The sequence below is a fragment of the Sander lucioperca genome, chromosome 11 (genome assembly GCF_008315115.2).
Source record: "Sander lucioperca isolate FBNREF2018 chromosome 11, SLUC_FBN_1.2, whole genome shotgun sequence".
NCBI classification, from domain to species: Eukaryota; Metazoa; Chordata; class Actinopteri; order Perciformes; family Percidae; genus Sander; species Sander lucioperca.
The window spans coordinates 29,352,906-29,365,214 of NC_050183.1; the positions used below are offsets into that span (position 1 = coordinate 29,352,906).

Consider the following 12,309-nt stretch of genomic DNA (forward strand, 5'->3'; position numbering starts at 1 on the left):
TCACATCATGTAAATAGGAAAATGTTGGCATTATTTTGTCACTTATTGGGAGCAGTAGGCTAGATGGAGCCGGTTACCTCCAGGATCTGTGCTAAGCTAGGCTAGCGGTGGGTGGGTAAGACAGTGTTACGCTACGCACGGAGATGAGAAGGGTATGTATGGACTTATCTAACTCTGGGGGATACGGTGAATAAGCTAAAGTCCCAATAAGTCGGCGTGTTCCTTTAAGGCCTTTTCACACAGGGGTCTACGACGTGGGGTCTACTACATTCCTGTAGTAGGCGATCAATGTGTGGTAACCATGGGGATTCGGTGCACTAATGTTACTGTATCCCTGCTGTACAGTAGACTGACTGTGGTATCATGTATCCCTAATCACAGGGAGATTTATAACAAATGGTGGTAATCCCAGTCTTTCTTAACAACTGACTGTTATTTTTGATAGCTAAAGTTAGCTAAATTAGCATAGTTATAATTACCTGATAACCTGATAAATCCAAGCAGAAGCCCCGCTGTCTATGTCCTGATAACTGTTAAGAAAACAGTTATTGTATTTTAGGGAACTCACACACTGAAGAATCAGTCTCTTGTTCATTGATTTGCACGCTCGCGTAGGGAAGAGTTCAACACAATTTAACTCTTGCAGCGGACGGGCTTGTGAAGAGCACGAAACATGACAGTTTCACGGGATTGCACCCAGGGACGGCCTGGGACCAAAAATCAGCCCTCGCATTTTGGCCCAGACCGGCCCACCACATAAGATCACAAATACCACCTGTCCTTGCACTCCCCTGAATATGTATACCAACTCCTACCCCTTAAAACTACTCACGCCATGTAATCAGTAAGCAAGAATTAGTGAGAGTTGACACATTAAAACGGTTATTAATAAAACGGTATACTCCTCAGTGTTTTCATCAACAGTTTGTCCACCACTTGTTTTTGGCTCAGTTTTATCAAGGGGCAAAGTGTTTTAAGGGGAATTCTGCTTACCGCAGGTTCTACCCAAGGGAGTAAGCGTCTCCTCACAACCTGAACCTCCTATGGCGCCATTTTGATGCTAATAAGCACTCACCCCCCGTTAGCATCCCATTGACTGCCATTCATTTTGACGTGACTTTGACAGCGAATAACTTTACATCTGAAGCGTTTAAAGACTTTATTTGTCCATTGTTTATTTCTAAAGAAACACGACAATGTATAAAAGGCTCCATTACCTTGTATCTCACATTATGGCTCCGTAGCAGACGTTTTTGTAAAAATAGGCTAACGATTGTGTCATAACCACGGGACTTACTGTCGCATAGTAGAGGAATTACCGCATAGTACAGGAGAAGCGCGCAGGCAGTTTCGTCTCATATTAGCTGTTTAAGTGTAATTACTAATGTTAACTAGCATTTTAGTTAGCAATAATTAGCCTGTGTCCATGTTATCTCCTTACATATACCTACACTCTCCGTCTCTGCAAGATTGGGAATGATTGAGATTTCTCTTGGCACAGCTACCAGAAGACTTCCAATTTTCAGACAGGTTGCTCACGTCACATTTACGTCGTCTCTCTCAGTTGGAGGCTATGCAGTAACGCTCAGCCATCACCGGAAAAGTGCTTCTAATGGCCTTCACTGGTCTCCGTTCAGAGCAACGGGATCTGTTGGTCCATTCTATATAATGTCTATGGTTCTACCCTCACTCCCTCATCTCTGTCCCTCTCCTCCTGAGTCTCCTCCTCACTGTGCATGCCACTGCCGCCGACACCACCACCACTATCATCAGCCACGGGAGCTGATGAAGGTTCTGCTACTGCCGAAAACATGTCTGTCAATTTGACACATTTGGCAGCGTCTGCCTGAAGGGCCTGTTTCTTTTTCTCACGCAGCTTCTCTGCACCTCCATTGCGTTTCTTTTCCATGATCTCTATCACTATTCTAGCCTGACAGATGCACACTGAAACTGCATGCAGGCAGAAATCCCAAAGAGGGTGCTGTTTAAAGATATGATTGGGCCAGTCCAGTGTCAATTAAGAAAACAACCAATGGGCCGCTGAGCTACGTGTTTCATGGGCTGCGTCTGTCAGAAAAAAAACCTAGCCTGTGATATTTTTAACTAAAGTGTTTTGGGACAGCAGCCCAGTGTCAATTGAAAAAACAATGGGCTGCCGATCTAGGCCTACCAGTTTTATGGGCACGACAAAAAAATTAAATTAAAATTAAAAAATTAAAAAATAAAATAAAGTGTCGGCGGTCGGCCTAAAAAGCATGTCAGCCCACCGGGAAAGTGCCCGTTATGCCAGATGGCCAGTCCGCCCCTTGTTGCGCCCTGTGAAAAGCCCTTTATACTATGCCAGGGGTCTTCAAAGTATTTTAGGCCCAGGACCCCTTAGCTAAAAGAAAGCAGAGACCCCCAACTACATACATTGTATTCAGTTTAATTAAACTGGAGGGAAATTGATATTCACATATTAATAATACATCAATATTGGCAGTGACAATATTCTGCACTATGCATATTTTTATATCAGAATATTTATTATTTTTTACCTGTATTTCATTATATACAATGTATTACTATTGCTAATCTTATGATATTTTTTTTCTATTCTATGTCTATTTAACGTGCATTTTTTCTTATTCAGATGTGTGTGGATTTGTTTGAGCTACTGTAACAAGGGAACTTCCCCAGTGTGGGATCAATATAGTCTATCTTATCTTATCAAGTTTTAATTTCTTACCTTTAAGCCTGACATTACGGAAGCATAGTGCTGCCAAGCCTGAAAAAGAAAAACGTATCAGCATCACGTTATTACGTGAAAAGTTTATTGTAATAACAAGGTGTTTGTCAAGTTTTAACAAGATATTATCACGTTATTACAACATACAAACTCATCAAGTTATGAGAAGAACATTTTTTTTATCACGAAACAAAAGTTTCACGTAAAAAACAACTTATTGCATAAAAGAAACTTTGTTGTTGTAACAATATACTAGTTAACACGTTTCACGTTATAACGTGAAAAGTTTCACGTAAAAACGCGATCATTTATTGTTTAACATGAAACTTTTCACGTTATAACGTGAAACGTGAAATATTGTTACAACAACAAAAAAATTCTTTTCTGCAATAAGTTGGTGGAGGCGGACTTTCTCTGTCATCAATATTGTGTAAATTAAATTAAATACATTATAGGCTTTGCAAATAATGTCTATATTTTCAGATATATTTGAATTTTTTGGAAAAAAAGAAACTATCAAAAAATTATCAAACAGTAATCAGGCTGGCCCCCTGCAGTAACTCCAAAGGACCCCCATAGATGTTTTTTTTTTTCTCCCGGAAACAGCCGAAGGTGGCCGACGCCTCCCGAGCGTGTATGTGGAGAAAATGTGAGGGATGCCACTCTGTCAGAGAGGAGCCGCCGCGGACGGGCAGGGAGCAGACGGATACCGCCGTCTTCTCGGGAACACTAACCCACAGTGAGAGAGAGACAGTCCGGCAGAGGAGCGGGGATTTACCTGACACTGCTTACGGACCTTCCACGGACTTTTTTTTCTCCTTCCAATTCACCTCGGGGGTATTAGGGCAAGTGTTGCGGGACTGGAGGAACTGGGAGACTATTTTCTAAACTGTGTCTGATCTCGGGACCTCCCTGCTCTTCTTGTCTTCAACATATTTTGCAGAAATGCAGACGTCCTGGAAACCCTAGGAAATGGTGAGTTATGGCATCCTTTCCAAGAACTGCTTTGCTGTGTGAAGTGTCAGAAATGCAGCTGTGACTATGTGTGCGGTCGAAGGGGCGTCCTGCAGACTGGACACGCTGCATGCAACACTGAATCACATATTCACACAAGTCCGTCAGCTCTCACTTGCATCTGGCATCGCAGCCTACACTGACACAACATGACACCCAAATCTATTCAAAATCAATACACTGTTTGCCCGCAAAATTCCATATCCTGTCTCAAAGGGAATGATATTAGCCTACTATAGCTTGTGTCCGCAGTTTTCCCATATAATCCTAAATAGGGATTATGTTTTTTGAAAGTCAACTTTTACAGGCAAATTTTGTTAACAAAGGCTTTTCTTACAGATGGATATTAAGCTGTAAAAGTTGTATTAAAATGTATGCTTTTCATGAAGAGTTTGTCGTAAGGAGTCAGAAGAAATGAGTCAGATTTTATATTCTGTGCCTTTATGATTAACAAAGATTCCTTCTTGCAGCTTTTAAAATGCAGAATTCTAAGGTATTTCCGTACAAAAAAAAAAAATTAATGGCACACTCGTGCTGTAGGTTACATTGAAAATATTTGCAAATCAAAGCACCCATGTCATTTTATACGAAATTACATGTCTGTATCAAACCTGTCATTTTGCATAATTATAGCATTATTTGCATCATATATTAGTTTAATTAGGTCTTGCCTTTCATAACAGGGCTCTCTGTTCAGACTCTCCGGTCAGTTGACCGTGGTATGATATTCACATTATAATCTACTGATACATGATAATCTACATGATAAAAGAAAACTCACTTTCAAAAACTGTCTTGCTGCTTTGATGCATTTATTCAAGTTGAAATGGCATGCTTGACCCTTTGGGAAAACAGTGCGACTTGCAGACTATTCTGTAATGCATCCATGCTTTCAAAAATGTAAGCCTACAGAAATTGCATCACCAGCAACACCTCAGGCCAATGGCACGTTGTATTGTTTGTAAGAAACACCATATATAAGAATGCATTACTTGTGTAGCCTATAGAGCAGGCCTATTGCTGTAATGAGAAATGAAAGTATAGTCTAGTTACTGTACAAATGCTCTGGACTGAGATTTAGTCTCAGCTCTGTTGTGTTTTCTGTGTGGCAGCCCGTGTGTTTCATGCTGCATTATTAGCCAGTTATATTGTATGACTTAGCCCTCAGTGCTGCATTCTTTTGGCAGTTTTAGAAAGCAAGAATAGCAAGCTGTCCTGTTCATGCGCCGGATGAACAAATCCAAATGCTTCAGGACTAAATAAGGCAGAGAAAGAAGAGGAAGGAGAGTGCAGTTCACCTGGGTTTGACAGAGCCTTAATTAGGCTGGATGGAGAAGAGAGAAGGAGTGAGTTATAGGCGTAGGGAATGAGTGCAACAGATGGAGGGAAGAGGATTGAGGGTAGGGAGGCTGGAGAGGAGCTGGAGTCACGGAAACAAGATGCAGACAGAGAGGAGGTGGAAGGAGTGTTCTGCGTGTTGTTCATCCACCTTGATAAATGCATCAGCTGGATGCCAGCACTGTGGATGAATAACGGAATGCAGAGAGTGTGTTTGTGTGTGTGTGTGTGTGTGTGTGTGTGTGTGTGTGTGTGTGTGTGTGTGTGTGTTTCTCTTCTCATCCTAATGAAGGCTGCATGAGGTTCAGACCTGAATGTTGAATGCATCACACACACACTCACACATATTATTTCACATATATCTCCACACTAATATACTTTATCTATATATCCACACACATTCATTAGTTAAAGAGTCCATTTTATTTTTACCAAAATAACAAACTAAGGTGTTGCTTTGCCTAGTAACGTAGTTTGTATGCGTTTGTGCCAGGCCCCCAGGAAGGGTGCCGGGCTTTGAAACAAATTTAACATAGTGGCCCGTCACGTGATGCCATGAGGCCCAAAAAGACTTTTGTCTGTACATTTTCACAAAATGACTCGTTCCACTATCAGAATTTGGCTCGGCTGGCGGAGGTCTCTAGTGCGCCTGGTGTATGGGCTGCACAGTGTCGATCATCCGGAAAATTTTATATGCAGTTTTGGCTCCATGAAGTGCCACTGAGCAACTCATAGGAATTAATGGGGTTCCGCCTTGAACACTCTGTCCCGTTCTACTATTACATCCATGGTTTGTGCTTAAGCGGTGTAGAAACTGTGCAGTTTGTCCTTTGCTGTAATATGTGTCTTTGTGGCTGCAGCCGCTGTGGAGTTTAGTTGATCAACACATTCTCACAGTGAGCGTCAAAAAGCGACGCTTCGTCAGGTGTCGTTGATGTTTGCTACTAGGGTTGGGTATCTTTTGGGTTTTTTCCGATACCGGTGCTAAAACGATACTTGTGCCTAAACGGTGCCTGAACCGATACTTTTAAAAAGATTTTTTAAAGGTCCCATGGTATGAAAATTGCACTTTATGAGGTTTTTTAACATTAATATGAGTTTCCCCAGCCTGCCTATGGCCCCCCAGTGGCTAGAAAAGGCGATAGGGTAAACCGAGCCCTGTGTATCCTGCTCTGCCTTTGAGAAAATGAAAGCTCAGATGGGCCGATCTGGAATCTCCTCCTTATGAGGTCATAAGGGGAAAGGTTACCTCTCCTTTCTCTGCTTTGCCCACCCAGAGAATTTGGCCCACCCATGAGAAAGAGAGAGACATCATGGCTTGCAAACAAGCAAGGTGGCAGTTTGTCAAGGCCACACCCCCACCCTCCACCTTGCCCCCCCCTCTCCTCCTCAATAGCATTTAAAGCTACAGACACAGAAATGGCACATCCTAAGTAAAGCTCATTGTAGGACTGGCTCTAGTGGCTGTAATTCTGCACCAAGGCTGAATTTCGGGAAAGAGACTTCAGATACACTATTAGGGGACCACTAAGGCCTATATAAAAGCATCCAAAAAGCAGCATGTCATAGGACCTTTAAAATATGTACATATTTAAAAAAGAAAAAAGGAGCACAAAATGACAGTCAGCGACATTAAAGAACGGCTTGTTTATTGCTAAGGCCATATGGCCAAAATTAAATGATTTATTAAAAATGAAATAACAATAACTTATAACAATAACTTATTTCACCAGTAAATTGCTGGTAAATGACAAAAACAACCACTAGATGGAAAAAGGGTATTTTAAATAACTTGGTATTTTACATAAATGCACCACGAGGCTGGCGAGGCGAGTTTCAAGTGACGCACCGTCTGTGTTGTGTTACGTCTCGGTGTTGGAATCCTCTACAGTGAAACACAGTCACACCGTCTAACGTTAGCTGTCAGCATTTTAACCGTGTTTAATCCAGCTGCTAGCTAACGGCAGCCTAACGTTACCTGCTGCAAAGTGTATTATGTTAACTAGCGTCACATGCAGCGATGCTTCTGTTGGCTCTAACGTCCGTTTCAGAGCATCAGAGGGCAGCGCTGGCATTTCAGTAGCACCGAAATGAGACACCGAAATCCGCGTTACTATTCGGTCCGGTAGATACCGGTAGAACCCGGTGCCGTATAAGCACCGGGTTTCGGTACCCAACCCTATTTGCTACTGATGCAAAAAGTCTCCTTTAGCATCTCGGTCAGACGCAGTGGGGGTTTCAACTAATTAGGGCTTGGTCGGGACTCTTGGCGTCACTTTTTGACACAATGGGCAGGACTGATTTGGCATCATTTAGAAAAAGTAGGCTACGCTTAACTGACATGCGGCACAAGAACGGGACAGTTAGGCTCAGAAAAAGATAGTCGTGGTTAGAAACTGTACGTTTCAGTGACATGCGGGACAAGAACGGGACATAAACCCCGGTCTCCTGGGGGAAAGTCCTGTGTTGTTTAGTTTTGCATTGCTAGACCACAGCGCTGCAGAGGAAGGTTTGGCCCCTCCCTACATAAACGGTCAGGGCTTGAATCTGTTGTACACGGGTTTGTCAGTACCCCTACCAAATTTCATGGCACTAGGAGTTTTGAAGTTTGAACCCTAAAAATTATTTCCCGCTACGAAATTAAATCAAAATGAAATTCTCAAATAGCATATACATAAAATCTAAAAAGAAACAAAAACCTCTATCTGACTTGACACAGAATGACCCCAATATCATTTCTTCACTGCAGGTATGGGATTGAATCTGACTGCAAACTTGTGCTCCTCTTTCTTGATCACAGTTCCATCTAAGGCTCTGGCTGCTGATTGTTTCACAGCTGTATGTGGGCTGGCTTCCCTCCATCTCTGCTCACACTCAGCCGTCCTCTCCACATTGATAAATTGTGTGTAATTTCAGGGATGAACAAGCATGAAAACATATGGGTGGAGGGGGCTGCTATATTTTGGCATTGTGTATATACAGCATTTCCATCCAGGTTAGAGTCTGCACATTGAGACAAGAGGACTACAGAACCCTGCAGGCTGGAACCAGACCCATGCTCAGATGGTTCCATACAGGACCCTTATGGCTCTATAATTAGCCTGTTTAGAAAGTTTCTGTAGTATCATGTAGATGGTGGCTACTTGAGGCTGATACCCAGAGTTGAGAATGATAGAACTCTGATAACAATATATCACTGATATCCTTTTCTTTCTCATGTCTACACACAACATAAACAAATGTTGCGATAAAATAAATTATCAAAAGTTGTCAGTGGATAATTTTCAGACTAAAATAAAAAGCTTGTGAGATGTTGTCTGGCTTTGTGAAGCCCAAACCTGGTATAGATATTTTTTAGGGCTTTTTTCTTTTTTTAGAGCATCTGAAGCAAGTCAGGAAATTGGAGAGAGAGAGAGAGAGAGACAGACAGAGGGGACGACATAGAGCTAAAGGTCACCCCAAAACCTGTAGTTTTAATTAAATTCTTGAAGCTCATTTTTTCTTCTAGGATCATTTTCTTGGCCGTAAACCAAACATCTCAGGATGTTGTTTCTCAACTCAGGGCTGCACTCACAAAAAAATTCCTGTACATCATTCTTCAGCAGAAACATCAGTTTTCATCATTTTCTCCTGTTAACATGAAAGAGAACAGAGAGCAGATGCTAGACACTCAGTTTTTATTTAGCTGGTGCCACAGTTGTTTCCCCAATGAGATCAGATTACAGCAGGTTGCATTTCCTGCTGCAGCATCTTCAAAGAAAAGCATATTTCTTAATCAAGTTTTGTAACAACACAGACAACCGTTCCCTGCTATCATCCCATCCCATCTGTCTGTAGTATACACAAGGGTTATTTATGGGGAGTTTCTCTATAAGTATGGAAAAAGAGAGCTTTTCTTTTAGTTATAAGTCCCTGAATCGACAAAGGTTACATGATGTATCAACACATTCTCACCCCCATTGCGTAAAATACGGACGCTTGGTCAGGTGCCTTTGGCGTTGTTATTGACGCTCAAATCTCCTTTAGCATCATATCGAAACGTGCTTTATCGAAACGCTCTTGGTCGGGACTATTGGCATCAATTTTGACACAGTTAGGTTTTGGAAAAGATCGTGGGTGGGCTTACAAAAGGTACGTTTCCGTGACGCGGGACAAGAACTGGACAGTTCGGTTTAGGAAACGTGACACGCGGGACACCAACCCCGGTCTCCTGGGTGAAAGTCCTGTGTTGTTTGACCCATCCACCTCCCCCCCCCAAACCAGCCTCCCTATGCAGATTTTCGGGCTTTTGTACTACTCTACGCTACTGTTGCCGCTCTTAATAGGATAGTAAGTGCTACACTACCCACAATCCTAAGCGTTACAGCCACATCTCTGATTGGTGAAACTTGCAGTAACCATGAAAACGTTTAGCGTACCCGCGAAACTGCAAATGGCTATAGCTGTTACTACTGAAGTCTCTGATCGTATCTGTACAGTCTTGTACTTTTTTTGCCCTTTTCAAAATTTTATTTTGCGCTGAATCAAATGTTTTATGGTCACGATTTATCTCGTAGCTGGTTGGCCCTGTTTCCAGGCTTAAAACTCTTTACATAAGCATTTAATGAAACGTCAATGTAGATATTGAATGGCGAAAATCACTTCTGGAAGCAGAGCCGTTCAAAAAGTGGGTGCTCGCTGTTGAGCTCTATTGTCAAACCAAATTCTTACACATGTACTGTATATCAAGACAATATTAAAAGGGCATTACATTTTATTTCAACAAATCTATTCTCTGGTAGTCAGTAATGATGTACATGCAATGCTGGAGTTTTTGGTCTCTCTGAGGAGCGGGGAACTCATTTGATAGGTGTGGACATGATTGGATGGGAGTGTTCAGTTTGTCTCTTGCATGTCGTGGTATTGTTCCTGGGCTGATTGACCTATCTACAGAACAGTCCAGCTTGTCTCCTTTCATTCCCTAGATAGAACAGAACCACAATAGCTGGGCCTTTCAGTGAGACTCTCTATTGTTTGCTGTTTCATCTCACCTCAGAGCCAGGGCAAGATCCTATCAGCACTGACAGACCTGTAATTTCCCCACTGTCACACAGGATGGTTGCTGGTATCGAAAATGATCTCTGCAATGGGTATTTGGCCTGTGCAGTTTTTTGAGGATGTCCTGCTTGAATAACGTAATGTATTTGTAGTTGAAACAGGATGTTTGGGTGGGACACAACCTGCTGATCGACTGTTTAGTAGCAGAGATGCATTTTACCAGAACACACTGCTATAACAAGTACACCCTGTTTACACAGGCAGTTCAGCCATGTGTTATCTGGGTGTGTTTATATAGAAGCATTCATACATGTAATGACTTGGCCATAAAAAGAAATATAGGTAAACTAATGTGACAGGCATGGGCGCATCAACATGTTAGGAGAAAATGAGCCTGACAATTAAAGTCTAAATATATATATATATATAAAACACAAGCATGAGTTAACATGTTCAGAAAAAATAAAAGATTTAAAGTACATATTTGGAAATTCAATAGGTGGAGATAAATATTACAAATAAGAATGGGAGGGGTTTCAACAGTGTGAATAATACATGGTAGAGACCTCATTAGGCCATATTGCATGATATTATTGCATGGCTTTTCTTTACAAACAGAAGGATATGCATACAATGGGAGGTGACCTAAATTACTGTAAAACAAAGTTGTTGTTTTTTTAAGTGTCTACTGTATAATTAAATGTAAGAAGGCTATTGTATATATTGTATAATTGAAAAAAAAAAAAAATAAAAGGGCAGTTGTCCTAGCAATTGGTGGAAGCCCAGTGGGGTTAAGCTGATTTGAAGTGAAACAATTAAAATAGCCTGTCAAAAGCAGAAATATTATATAAATAATGATATAACGATGTTTAAGAAAAACGTATCTTCTAAGACAAATTGAATGACCTACATGACATACTAAAGTAAAGTTTTAATATCCACCTCTATTTGCCATACCCAAACTGAAAAGCTAATAGAAGAACTACAATGCCAAAATACATGTACTGTATGTGGCTTCATTTAAAACCCAAATTCTTCTATTTTCTGAAAATGTGCTCTTCTAGCATGTGATTAAAACACAATTTTGAGTTCAAACATGGTTCAAAACAGTGTTTTTGGCCATTGTCTATAAAAGTCATATTTGAATAACAATAACTAAGACATGATTTATGACACCACACATACCTTCTACATCTAATCAACAACACCTGCATAAGGTTTCAGACCTTTAGGCCTTACCTTATTGTCGCTGTTTTCAGTTTGTAGTCCCTGAACCTTTCCAAACCCTCTCCACTCACTTTTCCGGTGAGCGCTGAGCGTTACTGCACAGCCTCCAACCGAGAGAGACAACGTAAATGTGACGTGAGCAACCTGTCTAAAAGTTGTACGTCTTCTGGTAGCTGTGCCAAGAGAAATCTCAATCATTTCCAATCTTGCAGAGACGGAGAGTGTAGGTATATGTAAGGAGATAACATGGACACAGGCTAATTATTGCTAACTAAAATGCTAGTTACCATTAGTAATTAAACTTAAACAGCTAATGTAAGTCGAAACTGCCTGCAAGCTTCTCCTGTACTATACGGTAATTCCTCTACTATGCGACAGTAAGTCCCGTGGTTATGACACAATCGTTAGCCTATTTTTACAAAAACGGCTGCTACGGAGCCATAATGTGAGATACAAGGTAATGGAGCCTTTTATACATTGTCGTGTTTCTTTAGAAATAAACAATGGACAAATAAAGTCTTTAAGATGTAAAGTTATTCGCTGTCAAAGTGACGTCAAAATGAATGGCAGTCAATTGAATGCTAACGTCGGGTGATCGTTTTGTAGCATCAAAATGGCGCCGTAAGAGGTTCGAGCTCTGAAGCGAAGCTTACCCCCTTGGTTGTGAGGAGAAGCTTACCCCGTTGGTTAAGACCAAGTTCGGCAAAAAAAGTTAGCAAACAGCACTAGCATTAGCAGGCAGTTAGCAGACCGTTAGCACTAGCTGACAGTTAGCGGACAGTTAGCAGACAGCACTAGCAGACAGTTAGCAGACAGTTAGCACTAGCAGACAATTAGCGGACAGTTAGCAGACAGGTGGCACTAGCAGACGGTTAGCATTAGAAGACAGTTAGCAATGGACTCCACAGGACAATATTCAGAACTTGGATACATTTTTAGGAAAACCCCTTGCAGACTAGAGGAAT

General features: G+C 41.4%; 1 protein-coding gene across 1 annotated transcript in view; it reads left to right on the forward strand.

The window, feature by feature from the left end:
* Nucleotides 1–3,396: 3,396 nt before the first annotated feature.
* The window catches only part of ptprfa (protein tyrosine phosphatase receptor type Fa), a 400,117-nt gene continuing 391,204 nt past the window's right edge, over nt 3,397–12,309 (forward strand). The window contains exon 1 of the mRNA XM_031311904.2: nt 3,397–3,703. The gene's annotated coding sequence lies outside the window, so the exon portion shown is untranslated. The remainder of the gene's footprint in view (nt 3,704–12,309) is intronic.